Here is a 14,455-nt window from a genome sequence, read left to right on the forward strand (position 1 = left end):
CCCCCCCTACATCCTCCCTCTATCCTTGCAACACCAGCTGGGAAGGAAGAGAGGGGCTGAACAATCATTGGAGCTGCAGGAGGAGCAGAGGTGTGCCAAGGGGCCAGGGGCTGATATGGGCTCGGAGGTGCAGAACTGATGTAGGAACATAATTAATTGCTAGGCTGGGGGCTGGGTAGATGTGGGGGTAGGTGGTGGGGGTACAGAATCAATGAATTAGACGTTTGGAGACAGAAAGATGTTGGAAGCTCTGCACCATCGGGCAGCCTGGGAGAGCTGGTGCAGCAGGGGCCATGTGCACGCTCATGCACACAGACATGCTGGGGTAGCCAGGGGGAGTTATAAAATCCAAAGGCAGACCAAAAACATGAGAGAAGTTTGGGTCTAAAAATTAGGTTTGGGTTTTTTTGTTTTAAATCTCATGATTTGGAGATGGGGGGTGACTCCTGGTTTTCTAAAGTTTTAGGGTGGCAATTCTATGATTCAAGCCCATCAAAATCCTTGGGAGTTTCCATTGATATGAATAGGCTTTAGCTCAATGGATGTGCTTAGTATAATCATTATTATTATTTATTTGCTTTCCTTTCACCCTCCTCCTTCCCTAGAAACTAGTCTAATCACACAACCTAAAAGGATAGATGTGCAAGAATAAAATTAAAGCCTTAGGTAGGAAAACTCACAAGTCTCCATATTATGTCCCACTAAGCTGTAATATCTTTTGTGGAATAAGAACTCAGGGGCCAAAGGGACAAGATACCTCTGATGATGGCTAATTTGCTCCATGTAGTATTATTAATTTTCCCTCCTATTTCTTATTCAGGTCTAATGGTGAGTAATGTATATAACCAGAAGTTTTGGAATAACACAAACTGTTTATTTTTCCCAATGAGAGAAATAGCATTTGAGCTTATTTGGGGCAGTTTTAAGTATAATTTGCACACTGCTCTTAGTGCCTACTATTCCTTGTGTGGTTAGGAGTGACTAAATAAAACAAGCATATCATTTTTGCTCCTATAAACCAAACAGTTAACTTCGCAGTGATACTGAGACGTGCTTTGTCTGTTGTCTATAAATAGGAAAAGAAAAGGAAAGGAGACATTTCAAGCCCTATCTACACTACAGCCTTGTATGGTTTCTAAAACCAGGACAGCATCAGCCAGTAAAACTGTATTAACTAAAAACATTAGTCCAACTGGATCCTGAAGACTGTCTGTTAAGCCAGCCAAGACTGTCATGTGCATGGAGCCTTTGGCCAAATTCAGAGGCTGACGTGACTGTGGGCATAAGTTGGTGAGAAATCTGGCATTCAGTAGATAGGAGTGTGACTCATATTGATTCTGTAGGGTCCAAATTCATTCCCTGGAATAAGTGAGTACAGTTCCCTTTGGCTTAAGTCAACCTCTAACTGTTGGGGGTTAGGAAAAGAATGTCCCTGATGGCATAACTCCATAACTGCCTACTGCAGTGTTTCGTTCACCTTTCTCTGAAGCAATCAGAGTGTGTGCTCTTGGCGATAGGATGGTGGACTAAGCAGACCACTGCTCTGGTCTGATCTAGTCTGGAAATCCCTGTGTTCCTACAAAACCCAGTTAGAGGTGCACCTGTTTATAGCAGGGGTTGAAGTTGGCCCTAGGAATGTTGGGGATGGTTGGTTAAAATATGGCTTTCCCATAAACTCTCTTGGTTCCTTTTCCTGCTACAGCTTCCTTTTTCTGCCCCTTTGCGGAGCAAATTACACAAGCCTTGAACAGCCACTGAATGCCAAATCAGTGGATGTTACACTACTACAAATCACTTACATATTTTCTGACTCACACATAGTTGATGTGTAACTTACACCACAGCTGAATTTCTTATCGTGGCAATCAGACAAAAAAGATCAATTAGGTTATTTGGCCCATTCCCTGCCAGTGGAGGGTTAGTTCCGAATACATTTTCTATTGCTTTGTCCACCCTCAGGATGTCTTTCCTATTACTCAGCCTAAGTTTTCCTTTTCTTATTCATTTATCCAATTACATCACATGCTTTTCTTTCAGTAAATTGAAGCATTAATTAAATATTAGTTATTATTCTTTGCAGACCAAATGTACTCAGTGGTGCCTGAGCTCAGATGGTTCTCGCGTTCTGGTTGTTACTAATATAAAAGCTTCTTTGTTTTGTCTGGCATGTTTTGTTTGTCTTTTACGAGACTCTGTGTTTGCACAGAAAAAATAGTTAAAAAGAAAGATCTCAAGATATTAACAATATTTGTGTAGAGTGAAAAGTAGCAAATTCCGTTTGTGTGTCATTGGGCCAAATCTTCCCTTGTGTAACTCCCTACAAGTTACTGAAGTTATGCCGGGGATGAATTTGGCCCTTTTTGTTTTAGTGAAAATTCTGGTATTTTACAGCATGGCCTTTCAGTCCTACAGTTGTTCTGGAACTTGATGCGAGTACATTTAACACTTGTGTATTGCAGATGCATACCATAGCCCAGATCCTGCAAACACTTAAGCACGTGCTTCACTTCAATCAGGTGAGTAAAATAATAGGATGGCCTTCAAGTTCAGTATACATGTGAGCATTTGCAGGACTGGGGTTCACCTTAACCACAATTTAAACACGTTGGTACAGAGAAGATGGTGCCCCATTTAAGTGGTCTCTGATGGTCTGTTCAGGGCATGAAGGGCTTTTAAAAGTTACAGAAGAATTTTGTTTTCCTGAGTCTCTTAGAATTAGTGATTTCCAGCTTGTGTGCTGTTCTCTAGTACCATCAATTAAATATGCACTAGCTGAGGATTGCAGAGATCACACAGTAGAAGCATATAAAAACATTTAATAACAGTGGTAATTTGAATACAGAAAATCCTATTGAATTTGTGTTGCAACTACTTTTAAGCAGTGCGTTTTTATTGCCTTTTGCTATGAAACATTTGCTTCTTGCTCAGAGCCCTTCATTAACCTGTGGACTTTGCATTGTAATTGCATGCCTGGCCCAGTGCTATTGTTGCTAATTTTGGTTGGACGTATTCCTGGAGGTTTCATCACATGACATAATCTTTAATTAAAGATTAATATTTAATTCCTGGAGACTCCAGGACAACCCTGTAGGGTTGGCAACCCTAGAAACTTCATTTCCAGAGGATGGAGGGTGGATGCATGAGGCACATAGAGAGCTTTATCCCTGATGCTGCAGTGCCTGGGTCCCCAGAAAGCTGAGAATAAATAAGGGCATGTCTACACTACAAAATTAGATCAATCCCTAATTTGCATTGGCATACAGCCGCCGCAGTAATTACAACACTTGTGCACGTCTACACTCTGCTCCTTGGATCGGTGGTGCGTATCCTTACCAGGAGCACTTGCACTGATTGAACTGTCAGTGTGGGGCATTGTGGGATGGCTTCTGAAAGCCAGCAACAGTTGATATAAGCAACACAATGTTTACACTGACACTGCATCGGCCTAACTACATTGACATTGACTGTTCTCACGGAGGTAGAGTAATTAAGTCAGTTCAGTGGGTGAGTTATGTCGGTGGGCGTGAAATTTTAGTGTACACACTCAGAACTTGTCAACACGTGTAATGCTGTAGTGTGGTTTATTCACACTTCTGAGTGACATAAAGTATGCTGAGAGAAACTTAGTAGTGTAGACACACAACCTTACATAGTTAGGTTGACATAAACTGCTTTGCATTGACCTAACTCCGTAGTGTAGACCAGGCTTGGGTCTATACTTAAACTACTACAGCAGCACAACTGCAGCTGCACCACTGTAGTGCTTCAGGATAGACACTACCTATGCTGATGGAAGGGGTTCAATCCGAGAAGTGGCAGAAGAATTCTTCCATCGGCCTAGTACTATCTTCACTGGGAGTTAGGTCAGCATAGCTACATCTCAGGGGCGCAGAGCAGCCCTGCGTTAGGGGGTCTCTTCATGCTTTGCCCTTGAGGGGAGCGAGCCAGGGTCTCAGGGTTTCCTTGACACTGGGGGCTGGTCTACACTAGAAAGTTATGTCGACCTAGCTATGTCGCTGAGAGACCTAGTTAAGGCGACCTAAGCCCCATCGTAGACAGCGCTAAGTTGACACATGAATTGTTCCTTCGACTTAGCTACCACCTCTCAAGGGTGTGGATTTACTACAGCCACTTACAAGTAAGGCCTTGTCTACACTAAAGGGAAAAGTCGATCTAAGCTACACCATTTGAGTTACGTAAATAGAGTAACTCAAATTGACGTAGCTCAGATCTACTTATTGCGGGGTCCATACTACGCGATGTCGACGGGAGACGCTCTCCCGTTGACTCCCCTTACTTTTCTCGATCAGGTGGAGTACAGGAGTGGATGGCAGAGCGATCAGCGGTCCATTTAGTGGGTCTTCACTAGATGCCATGATCGCTGCAAGTATAGACAAGCCTTAAGTGCTCTACACTGCTGCCTTGGCGTTTCTAGTGTAGACACACCCCACCACAAGCCAAACACTTTGTCTCCGGAGTCCAGAACTTTCTAAACTGCCCTCAGCAGTATGAGGACAGCTCCTTGGGGAGCAGGGTTTTCAAGCCATTAGGCAGAAGGGCTGGTGTATTCTTGGGTGTATTCAAACTGTGAGCAGACCCAGCACTTAGGGCTCCCCCAGCCTGAGGCTTGGCAAAATTCACTTTTTAATTTTTTTATCATTCTGACGGATAATATCAACATTTATTTTTAAGCATTGTTAATTTTTATCCATTTAAATTTCCACAATTGCGGAAATTTCCGGTGGGGGGGAAGGGGGAGGTAGTGGGCTCAGCCAATCGGGAGCTCTCAGCCAATAATTAGTTAATGACAGTAGATCCTGCCATTCAAAACAATGAAAGCTTTGTACCTGGGAAAACGCAAATTGTCAGAAAGCACAGTGCAAATACCTCTCAATCAAACTGGAGTAAGTTCTCCAGCTTTTTTCTTCCTTTGCTTGTCTGTAAATGTTGATGATTCGTGATGGAAATATTTTTTTCATGGGGCTTGGGGATGTACAGTAAAATCCCCCTTTACTCATAAAAATCGAGTCCTTCCAAGCCTTACCCATTGTGCATGCAACCCCGAGCGCTGGCCCCCTTCCCTGCCGGCCTCCCAGCCTCCTCCTCCTACCCCCCCATCTCCGCTCCTCCTCCCCTGCTGCATGCCCCCAGCACCGCCCCTCCACGGTCCATGTCCCCCGGCCGGGGGCCCCAGCTCCTCCGCGCGTAGCCCTGTCCCCGCCCCGTGCGATTGTCTCCAGCTAGGGGGTGGCTCCCGCTTTCAGCCCTGCCCACCTCACCCCCCTCCGCAGGCGGCGCAGGCACCGGGCGAGCCGTTTGGCCCTTGGAGTTACAGAAGCTGCGGCCGCCGGAGCCTGCTGCACAGCGAGCGAGCGAGCGAGAGAAGTTGCCCTGGAAGGTGGGTGGGCCGGGTGCATGCGGGCTGCAGCCACACGCAGCGGAGGGGTGGAGGGGGCGCAAACGTACGGGGCCACCAAAGCAACTTGCACGGGAGACGGGGGAGCCTGGCCGCGAAGGGATAGTCACATGCGCGGGGGGACAGGCATGCAGATTGTTGCAAGTTAAGCGACATGCACCTGGAGCTGGCAGAGTTCACGTTGCTGTGGTTGCCCGGGCGGTAGAGGGGTGGGGCAGGGTATTGCTACAGGTTGCAGCTGGCTCTCATGCGAAGCAATCCTCGAGGGGCAGGGGAGGCGGTGCAGGCAGGTTTCAGAGTAACAGCCGTGTTAGTCTGTATTCGCAAAAAGAAAAGTACTCCTTTTCTTGGTGCAAGCCGCGTGTGCTAGCCGGAGTGAGACATCCGGTTGTAACAATGGGTTGCTTTGCAAGTGACTCTAAAGTAGAAAGCAGAACTCGGGGAACTCTCCGATGCTCCCCTTCTGCTTTGCGTCCCCTGCAAGCCCCCAGGCTCTGGGCGCGCTCCAGAGGCTGCCCCGTATGGCCTCGGTTGTGCCTCCTTTGCTGCTCCGGAGGAGCCCAAAGTGAAGTGCGTGTGCAGCCGGGAGGCTCAGTAAACAGAAAGCCTGGGAGGGGACTGTGCATTCCCCACCCAATGGCTGAAAGAAGAGATCTGGCTGTGTGTGGTTGGGTTGGGAGCCAAGTAGTGGAGCCACCTCACGCTTTCCCCTTGGCTGATGGCTGATGCTCTTGCTTTAGAATCAGCTCGATGGGGCAAATCCTCTCTCTCTTTCCTCCGACCCCCCTTTCTCTCCACGCTTCTCCATTCACTTCTGAAGGGTGCCTTTTACATGACTGCCACTAACGCAGACTATCCGAATCCGGTGGCATACAAACTGATTTCTTCACCTTCATACCTGCCAGCATTTGAAAGCTATCAATAAGGACATGTGGGGAAGAAAAATGGAGACCTCCTTTTAACTGCTGAAATTCATTGGAGCGGGAGGGCTTTTTGGCTGGATGGAATAGGGCAAATGACAGATCTGTTGCTTAGTAGAGGCTGTCCATGCTAAACGGGGGCAGTTAGTATAGAAGGTTTGAAAAGGTCCTTTCATTTCAGTTTTGTGTGTGTACTGTAGCAGATTTGTACTTATAGAGGGTCTATAATTACCATATTTGGTGACTGGACTTTTAAGTGCTGCCTGGGGGAAAAAATTAGGTTTGGGTCTGGGCTCGCTCCTAACACTCACTGAAGGGGAATCACAGAGGTTTCATCATCTCTCTCATTCCACTGAATTTACTGTAACAAGAGGGAATTCATCTGAAGGCCGGTGTTGGCTCTGTAAACCTTTTTGGAATGCACATTTGTTCGCTTGCAAACTGTGAATATATAATTATTCCACGCAAAGGAAAATATTTTCTGCAGTAAACATAAATTTAGGCAATGCATGAGAAAGAAGAGCCCAGAAGACAAGCTCTTCACATAGGAAGGAAAAAAACAACAACCCTTCTTACATTATTCTGGACTTTGTAGGATAGACAGGAAAAAACAATAAAGTGCACAAAGTCTTTTATGTTGTCTTTTCACAGGGACAGTTGCACATTTCAAATAATAACAGTATTTCTTGTATTAATTAGCACCTCAGATTATTAAAGCTGGGGAAAAAAACGAAGTCTAATTTACTTTGTTTTTTATGCTGTCCGTTCACACTTTGCTTAGCTCTCAACAATGAAAACAGACCATAGATTCATAGATTCATAGATATTTAGGCCAGAAGGGACCATTATGATCATCTAGTCTGACCTCCTGCACAATGCAGGCCACAGAATTTCACCCACCACTCCTAAAAAAGACCTCACACCTATATCTGTGCTATTGAAGTCCTCAAATTGTAGTTTGAAGACCTCAAGGAGCAGAGAATCCTCCAGCAAGTGACCCGTGCCCCATGCTACAGAGGAAGGCGAAAAACCTCCAGGGCCTTCCAATCTGCCCTGGAGGAAAATTCCTTCCCGACCCCAAATATGGCGATCAGCTAAACCCTGAGCATATGGGCAAGATTCAAGACCAAGTGCACTAAGTTTCACTTTTGGGTTCAGTTGCTGCAAAATATGTGTTGCAAATACTACTGGGAGTGGATGTCAGTTTGTTTTTTTCCCTACAGTGTTTCTATAGGAATTTACAAAACTAACGCTAAGGAATGTTATTTACAAAACTTTATTTGGGGCTAGATATGATCTCTTTAAAAAGAGAGGGTGAACAGTTGTGTTTAAATTGAGACTGTTTCAAATGATACTCTGGACACTTATTGTTTGTGAAGTTGAGTTTTTAACTGTCTGTTTTAGCTTAAATCATCTCTCTTATTTTTATATTCTTCCATTTGGCAGATATATTTATATCTCTTTCTCCAGCATTTTATTAATAATGGAGGTTGGCTCACCGTAGGTCTGATTTAAGCCTGATTCCTGTGTAGCTGTTGTGATGGTAGCATTGAAATATGCCATGAAGCACTCAGATTTGGATCAGAGGATTTACCTGCGGGCTCTTATTTTTCATCCTAGCAAAGTGCTATATTACCTTGGCCAAATACTGTATAAAATTTGGCTGCCCAAATGAATTTTGGCTTGTAGTATTTATTAATTAATTTATGCTAGCACCAAGAGGCCCTGATCAAGATTGTGGCCTCATTTCTTTTAGGAGTTGTACACGTGTGGAAGTAGACATGGTCTCTGCACTTACAAGCTTTCAGTCAGAAATATGTTCTAAGGTATACTGTAGGACAAAAAGAATCTGAAAGTTCAAATGTACTCAGAGCCTCCAATACCTATTGAAGTCAATGGGAGTCTTTCCATTGACTTGCAGGGGTTCTCACAACACATTTTTTGGTGGCCTCAGAGTGTAGTCACTAACTCTTGCTGGTGGCCGCACTGAAACTTTTTCCTAAAAAACTTAATTAACTTTAGGAAAAACAAATAGATATGCATGTGCACACATCCAGATTATTGCAGTTTATTTATGTAGGGTTTTTTTGCAGACTCAGTAATTAAAATAATGCTGTGAAAAGTGATATTTATATGTTTGTTAATATCACTTTTCACAGCAAGTCCTGGCAAGTTAAGACTTGGATGGAGGGGCCAGAGGTGAGACAGCAGGGGCCAGGGAGGATTGATGGAGGAGTGGGGGGTGAGGCAGCAAAGGCCAGGGGTGATGGATGGATGGGGGGCCCCGCCACCGTATGTTCGGAGATGTGGGTTGGTGCCTGGGTTTGGGGGTCAGTGCCCTGGGCCGGGGATCAGCACCCACTGCCACACAGCCGAGGGTCAGCACCCGGAGCCAGCACCTGCTGCTGTGTGACTGGGGCTTGGGGTCCGCGCCCGCTGCTGCACAGCTGGGGCTAGGAGTCAGTGTCCTGGGCCAGCACCCACTGGAGCCAGCTGTTGCGCGACCAGGACTGGAGGTCGGTGTCCAGGGCCAGCACCTGCTGGTGCCCGCTGCTGCATGACGGGGCTGGGGATCTGCACCTGGGGCTGGCGCCTGGGGCTGGGGATCGGCACCCATGGCCAGCACTTGCCGGACCCAGGGTTGATATCCAAGAACAGTGCCCAAGATCAATGGCCAGGGCTGGGGGTTGGAGCACATGGCTGGGGGTTGGCTGCCGCACGGCCAGGGCTAGGGGTTGGCATCCGGAGCCAGCACTGGGGATCTGCACCCAGGGCCAGCAGCTGCTGGAGCTCAGGGTCGGCGCCTGGGACTAAGTGACTAGGGCTGGGGGTCTGAGTGCACGGATGGGGGTCAGCACCTGGGGCCAGCAGGACTGGGGATCAGCGCCATGCAGCCAGAGACAGGGATTGGAGCCCACCACTGCATGGCCAGGGGTTGGAGTCTGAAGCCCATCCTGGAGCCTAGTCTGCAGCCAGGCTCCCTAAGTCCCCGCCGCCCAACCACCCCAGGCTGAAGTCCGAGCCCCACTAAGTCCCTCTGTTCTCCCCCAGGTAGAGAACTGACCTTGCTCCTTCAGCGTTGTGCCCCACCTGTCTCCGGAGATTGGCACATCCAGGAGCAACAGGCAGGGAGTGGGATGGGCTGATGCTTTGCCCCAGGAAGCTGTCGTGGCTGCAGGGAAACCCGTTGGTGGCTGCATTTGAGAAATGGTGCTTTAGTGGCCTTTGGATCAGGTTCTTGTGTATGACACCAAAGATAGTAACCTGCTGTCAAACACCTATAGACATGTGTTTGAAATGTGTTCGAAAGAGATGATATCTCCCTTGCAGTCTGTACTAATTTCTGGGTACTTCAGTACTGGAAATTTGTAGATAACGTGGAAAGAACTGGGGGAAGAGAAACCAGAATGATTAAAGAGTTGGAGGGCTTGATTTCTGAGAGAAGATTAAAAGAACTATGGGGGAGGGATAGCTCAGTGGTTTGAGCATTGGCCTGCTAAACCCAGGGTTGTGAGTTCAATCCTTGAGGGGGGCAATTTAGGGATTTGGGGTAAAAATTGGGGATTGATCCTGCTTTGAACAGGGGGTTGGACTAGATGACCTCCTGAGGTCCCTTCCAACCGTGATAAGCTATGATCTAAACATGGATATATTGGTCAAATGGCCACTAACTTAGTTAGTTAGGCAGGGGGAAGTGAGGACATGGTAGTGTACAATATTTGGAAGTAGAAGCATCTTCCAGGAAAGAGGGAAATGTAATCACGATAGTCCAGTAGATTAAAGCTATGTATAATATAGCTTGTTAAGGGGTTTGGGTCCTTCATGATGAAAGATGCTACAAATGTAGCATGATCATGGGTGAAATTACATCTTAAATACCAGGAAGAATCTCCTGACAGATAGCTAGATTGATTACTGTGGAATAGTCTTTGAAGGAAAGTGGTGGAAGCCCTTTTTAAGGTTGGGGAAATCCTGAAAAGAATAACTTTCAGAGGAAACCAATGGGTTTTTACCTTGGAAATCTAGCTCTGCAGATATTTTGGATTTCAGTCAGGAAAGCTGAGGAGTAATCCAGGATCTGCCACTCATCAACAAGATGCCTGCTTGAAACTCAGTGGGGGACTGGAACTGAATGGGGGGCCAGCATTCGTCAGCTTTTCACTTATTATAGAACCAGAAAGAGACTTCTAGCAAGAAGACTGGCCACCGTCCGCCCATGAGGTTGGAACAGCAGGTGTTGGGCCACACAGCGGTGTGCAGATCATGTCCAATTGATCTGTTAGCCACCAGAAAGTGCAGAAAGTTGATAAGTTCGTGTAAGAAAAAGGAAACAAAAGGCTATGTGTGTTCTTCTAGAAGGTGATAGGTTTTTTAAAAAAAGTAAACTGTTTACTTCTCCCGCGGGTCTGTTGTGTAAAATAAAGGGACGATCAAATACTCTATAGAGAAATGGAGGATAGATAATGGTGATTTGGTGTAGAATCATAGAACCATAGGGTTAGATGGGACTGCAAGGGTCATCTAGTCTCATCACCTGCCAAAATTTAGGATTTGTTGTGTCTAAACCATCCAAGACAGATGGCTATCCTGACTCCTTTTGAAAACCTCCAGTGAAGGAGCTTCCTGGACTTCCTTAGGCAGTTTGTTCCATTTTCCTACCGTTCTTGCAGTTAGGAAGTTTTTCCTGGGATTTAATCTAAATCGCTGTGTTGTAGTTTGAACCCATTGTCTCTTGTCCTGCCCTCTGTGGCAAGAGAGAACAGTTTTTCTCTATGCCTGATTAGTCTCTCTCAAACTGCACTAGTAAAGCCAAAGAGAGGAATTACATGAGTTCATCCAAGTAATTACCATCTCTTCTGTTTCAGTGCAGAAAAAGAGGGTTTCCTAAAAAGGTTCCAAAGAGTTGTTTTGTTTTGTATTGCCTACCTCCGTATAATATTGTCTTTTCATCATGTCCAAGGCAGCCCACTGGGAAGACAAGTTATCTTCATTTCCTCAGACTTCTAAACTGTCCTCACTTCATTTCTTTTTATTACTCTATGGTAGGATTGTCTCTTGAGGGTCACAGAGGGTAATTCAAAGCTGAGGTTGATGCTGTAGTAGGTTTGAATTGTTTTCTTGTTCAGATCTGTAATTCCATTGCTTTAAGTTGACCTCTGCTAGCTGGGTAATGGATTTGTAATTTTCTCTCAATGCTCTTTTTCATTTTCATACTCTGTGTGTGCAGATTTGTGGTATCTGATGTCTGACTTATGCCACCAAGAATAACATTAAATGAGGCAAGAGAGAACCTTCATTCACCCCATGGTTCTTGTTCAAACATTGTTGAGGCCTCACGGCTTTTGGAACATTAATTCCTACAGCATGATCTCTGCTTTATGTGAATGAGGAAGTATCCTGGCAGAAAGATTGTGACGTGACTCTTCATAAACAAGCATATGCAGTATCACGTTAAAGGAAAACTTCACCCATTTTTCTCAGCTCAGTAGTATGAAAATTCACACATTAAGAAGCAATTCATGAGGGATGAAATTCATCCCAGAGCAGAGAGTAAGGCCCTATACTTAAATGTGATCAGAAAAGTGTGTGTGTGTGACAGAGAGAGAGAGTATGTGAGAAAATTGGTTTGTGCTCTCTTTGTCTCTTTGATGTATAAAGAAGGCCTGAAATGTGTTTTTTTCATATATATGAAAATTATATGGAATATATAAAAATTATACTTGTGTTGTCTCCCCCCCCCAGGAATGTGAGACATGTCAAATCATATCTTCCCTGTTTTTGCTGTAGGGTTTATTGGTGACTCAGAGTGGGAGCTTTCTCAGAGCTAACTGAAGGGGTAGGGTTTAAATAGCCTGAATAAAAATTACTTCCCATCTCAGTTAATCAAGGTTCACTTTAATGGTTTCTATGATGTTGTCATAATTCTACTAGTTCTTCATTCACTCATAGTCTTCCAGGAAAAACAGATTAGACGACCGGAATTTCTAATGCCAAAAAAACAAAACAAAACCAAAAAAAGCCCCAAAAAATCCAAGCAGGGGAAGAGATGTTGGGAGGTGGTAGTGGAGGTGGGGGAAACTTTCCCAGCCTCCGTCACACATCACAAAGAAACAAAAGAGTCACAGACGCCATTTTCTGTTCCTTTGCAAATCATCAGTGAGCCCTGCGCTCAAGTGGGATGTTTAGGGCCATTATGCTGCTTCTCCTGCATGGGGATGAATAAAAATGAATATGGATAAACCGAAATAACAAATCCCTTTTAATAACAATTGCCATTTCTGAATCTTGTGTCGGGAAGTGACACCAGCCGTGTTAGAATACAGCATTAAGAGCCTGTAAGCCAGTTTCCAACCTGTGTTAATAATGTAACGGGCATAGGGGAATTAATGTTAAGATACGCTACATTAGCCATTGTTTGAATATTGGACATTTTATGCTAATCTAGCAGTCTGCCCTGGATTCTGCCCTTGTGAGGGGGAAACCCTGCTGGCCGGGGGAAAGTGCTCTGAAAATGTCTGCATCTTCCAGCGCTTCGGGGGCATGGTGTGCCTTCAAGATGATCTGAGCTTGTACAACCAGTCCCGCTGGGTTGCTTAGTGAACTCCCCCCAAACACACACGTGTGCCGGACAGCATGACTGATTTAGGAGCTGAGGCTCCTCCTTCAGAGTTGCATGGAACCCTTTGTCTGAGACGGGTAGGTGCTGTGGGAAAGCAAGTTAACATTGCAGCTAGTGACACCAACTCCCCTGTGGATTTCCATTGGGAAAGATGCTGAATTCAGAGAGGAGCATATCACCTAGGGGATCTGATTTCCAGTCCTCCCAGACTGATGTGGAGAGACATCCAGGGACCATGTTGGATTGGCTCTGCTACTCAGATTGCTGTGTGTGCTTCGGGTGCTCTGCACTGGGCCACAGAGGAAAGTAATAGGACCTTAAGTGTTCAATTTAAAACACTAAACATTATAATAGGAACTAGAATAGTCTATTATTTTGGGCTTTGACGTTGCTGGTGCCCAAAAGACATCCCAGTGCAGACATGGCCGAGGCAATTAGGACTTTTAATTGTCCACCAATGGCAGAAACTGTGGAGAGTGTAGTGTAGACAGAAGTCCACCTTTCTTACCATAGTCCTCTAGCCCTGCTCTGTGTAGAAATGTCTGAGTCCCCTTTTCAGGACACCTCCATCAATGGAGAATTGAGGTCCAGGTGCCTTGTTATCAGAAGGTCCTGTCTGTAACTAAACTTGAACAAATATGCATCAGATGGCATACTGTGAATCCCCTGCTCCCCCTGGTCAGCAGCAGTTACCTGCACAAGTTCTCCTGTTAACAACAAATGCTCCACAGTGAGAGGAAGAGGTTGGTAACCAGGTCCAGTGTTTGCTCGTACATTTCTCTTGATCAATGAACTTTTAGGCAGCTGGTCTGAAGAAAATGGAGGCATTTTTCCTTTAGAGGGAGGTATGTGTTGAGTTGTGGAAATGACTCCATCCCCTTTAACCCAAAGCCCCATGTCTTGCTTCCAGAAGTGTTGTTTTTCTTCAGGTCTATGTATTTTCTGACACTGCTGCAGTTTCAGATAACATCCAGACAAGGAGTGTATTGTGTCCAGGAAACATTAGCGCTTGACCTTCCAGTTTACTTCAAAGTTTGCTTCTCTGTGTGCTACTGTGTTCACCAGAACCAAAGCAATAGGCAGAGTGAATAAGTCATGCTGCTGACAAAGCAAGTAATGAAGCAAAATGTTCTATCTAGATACTAATATAGGCCTTATCACCACAGTAGCTGGGCTCCTGCCTTCTTGGAAGTGGTGATAGGTGGTTTTCCTGGGCTGATGTGTGCATGCATGCTTGGTTGTTTCAAAAAACTGCTTAGAGGAAGTTGCTATGCTCTCAGGTACTTGATGGGAATGGAATAATCATCATATCTGAAGGCCATGTAAGAATTGTAATCAACACTTAGAAATGCAACCTTGGCCGTTAGGCATTTTCTTTCCACAGATGCTTGTCCATGAAGCAGTTGCTGAAGTGTAAACAAATATGATTCAGTCTTTTCTGACCAAGAGCAGGATGACAATGCCAGTCAGCATAAGCATGGGAACTAGGGGCGTGGTGGG

General features: G+C 45.4%; 1 protein-coding gene across 1 annotated transcript in view; it reads left to right on the forward strand.

Annotated features, from left to right (window-relative positions):
* The first annotated feature begins 5,238 nt into the window (after window positions 1-5,238).
* Window positions 5,239-14,455, forward strand: part of CARHSP1 (calcium regulated heat stable protein 1) — a 57,931-nt gene continuing 48,714 nt past the window's right edge. The window contains exon 1 of the mRNA XM_048867258.2: window positions 5,239-5,398. The gene's annotated coding sequence lies outside the window, so the exon portion shown is untranslated. The remainder of the gene's footprint in view (window positions 5,399-14,455) is intronic.

The sequence above is a fragment of the Caretta caretta genome, chromosome 10 (assembly GCF_965140235.1).
Source record: "Caretta caretta isolate rCarCar2 chromosome 10, rCarCar1.hap1, whole genome shotgun sequence".
In the NCBI taxonomy this organism is placed as follows: domain Eukaryota; kingdom Metazoa; phylum Chordata; order Testudines; family Cheloniidae; genus Caretta; species Caretta caretta.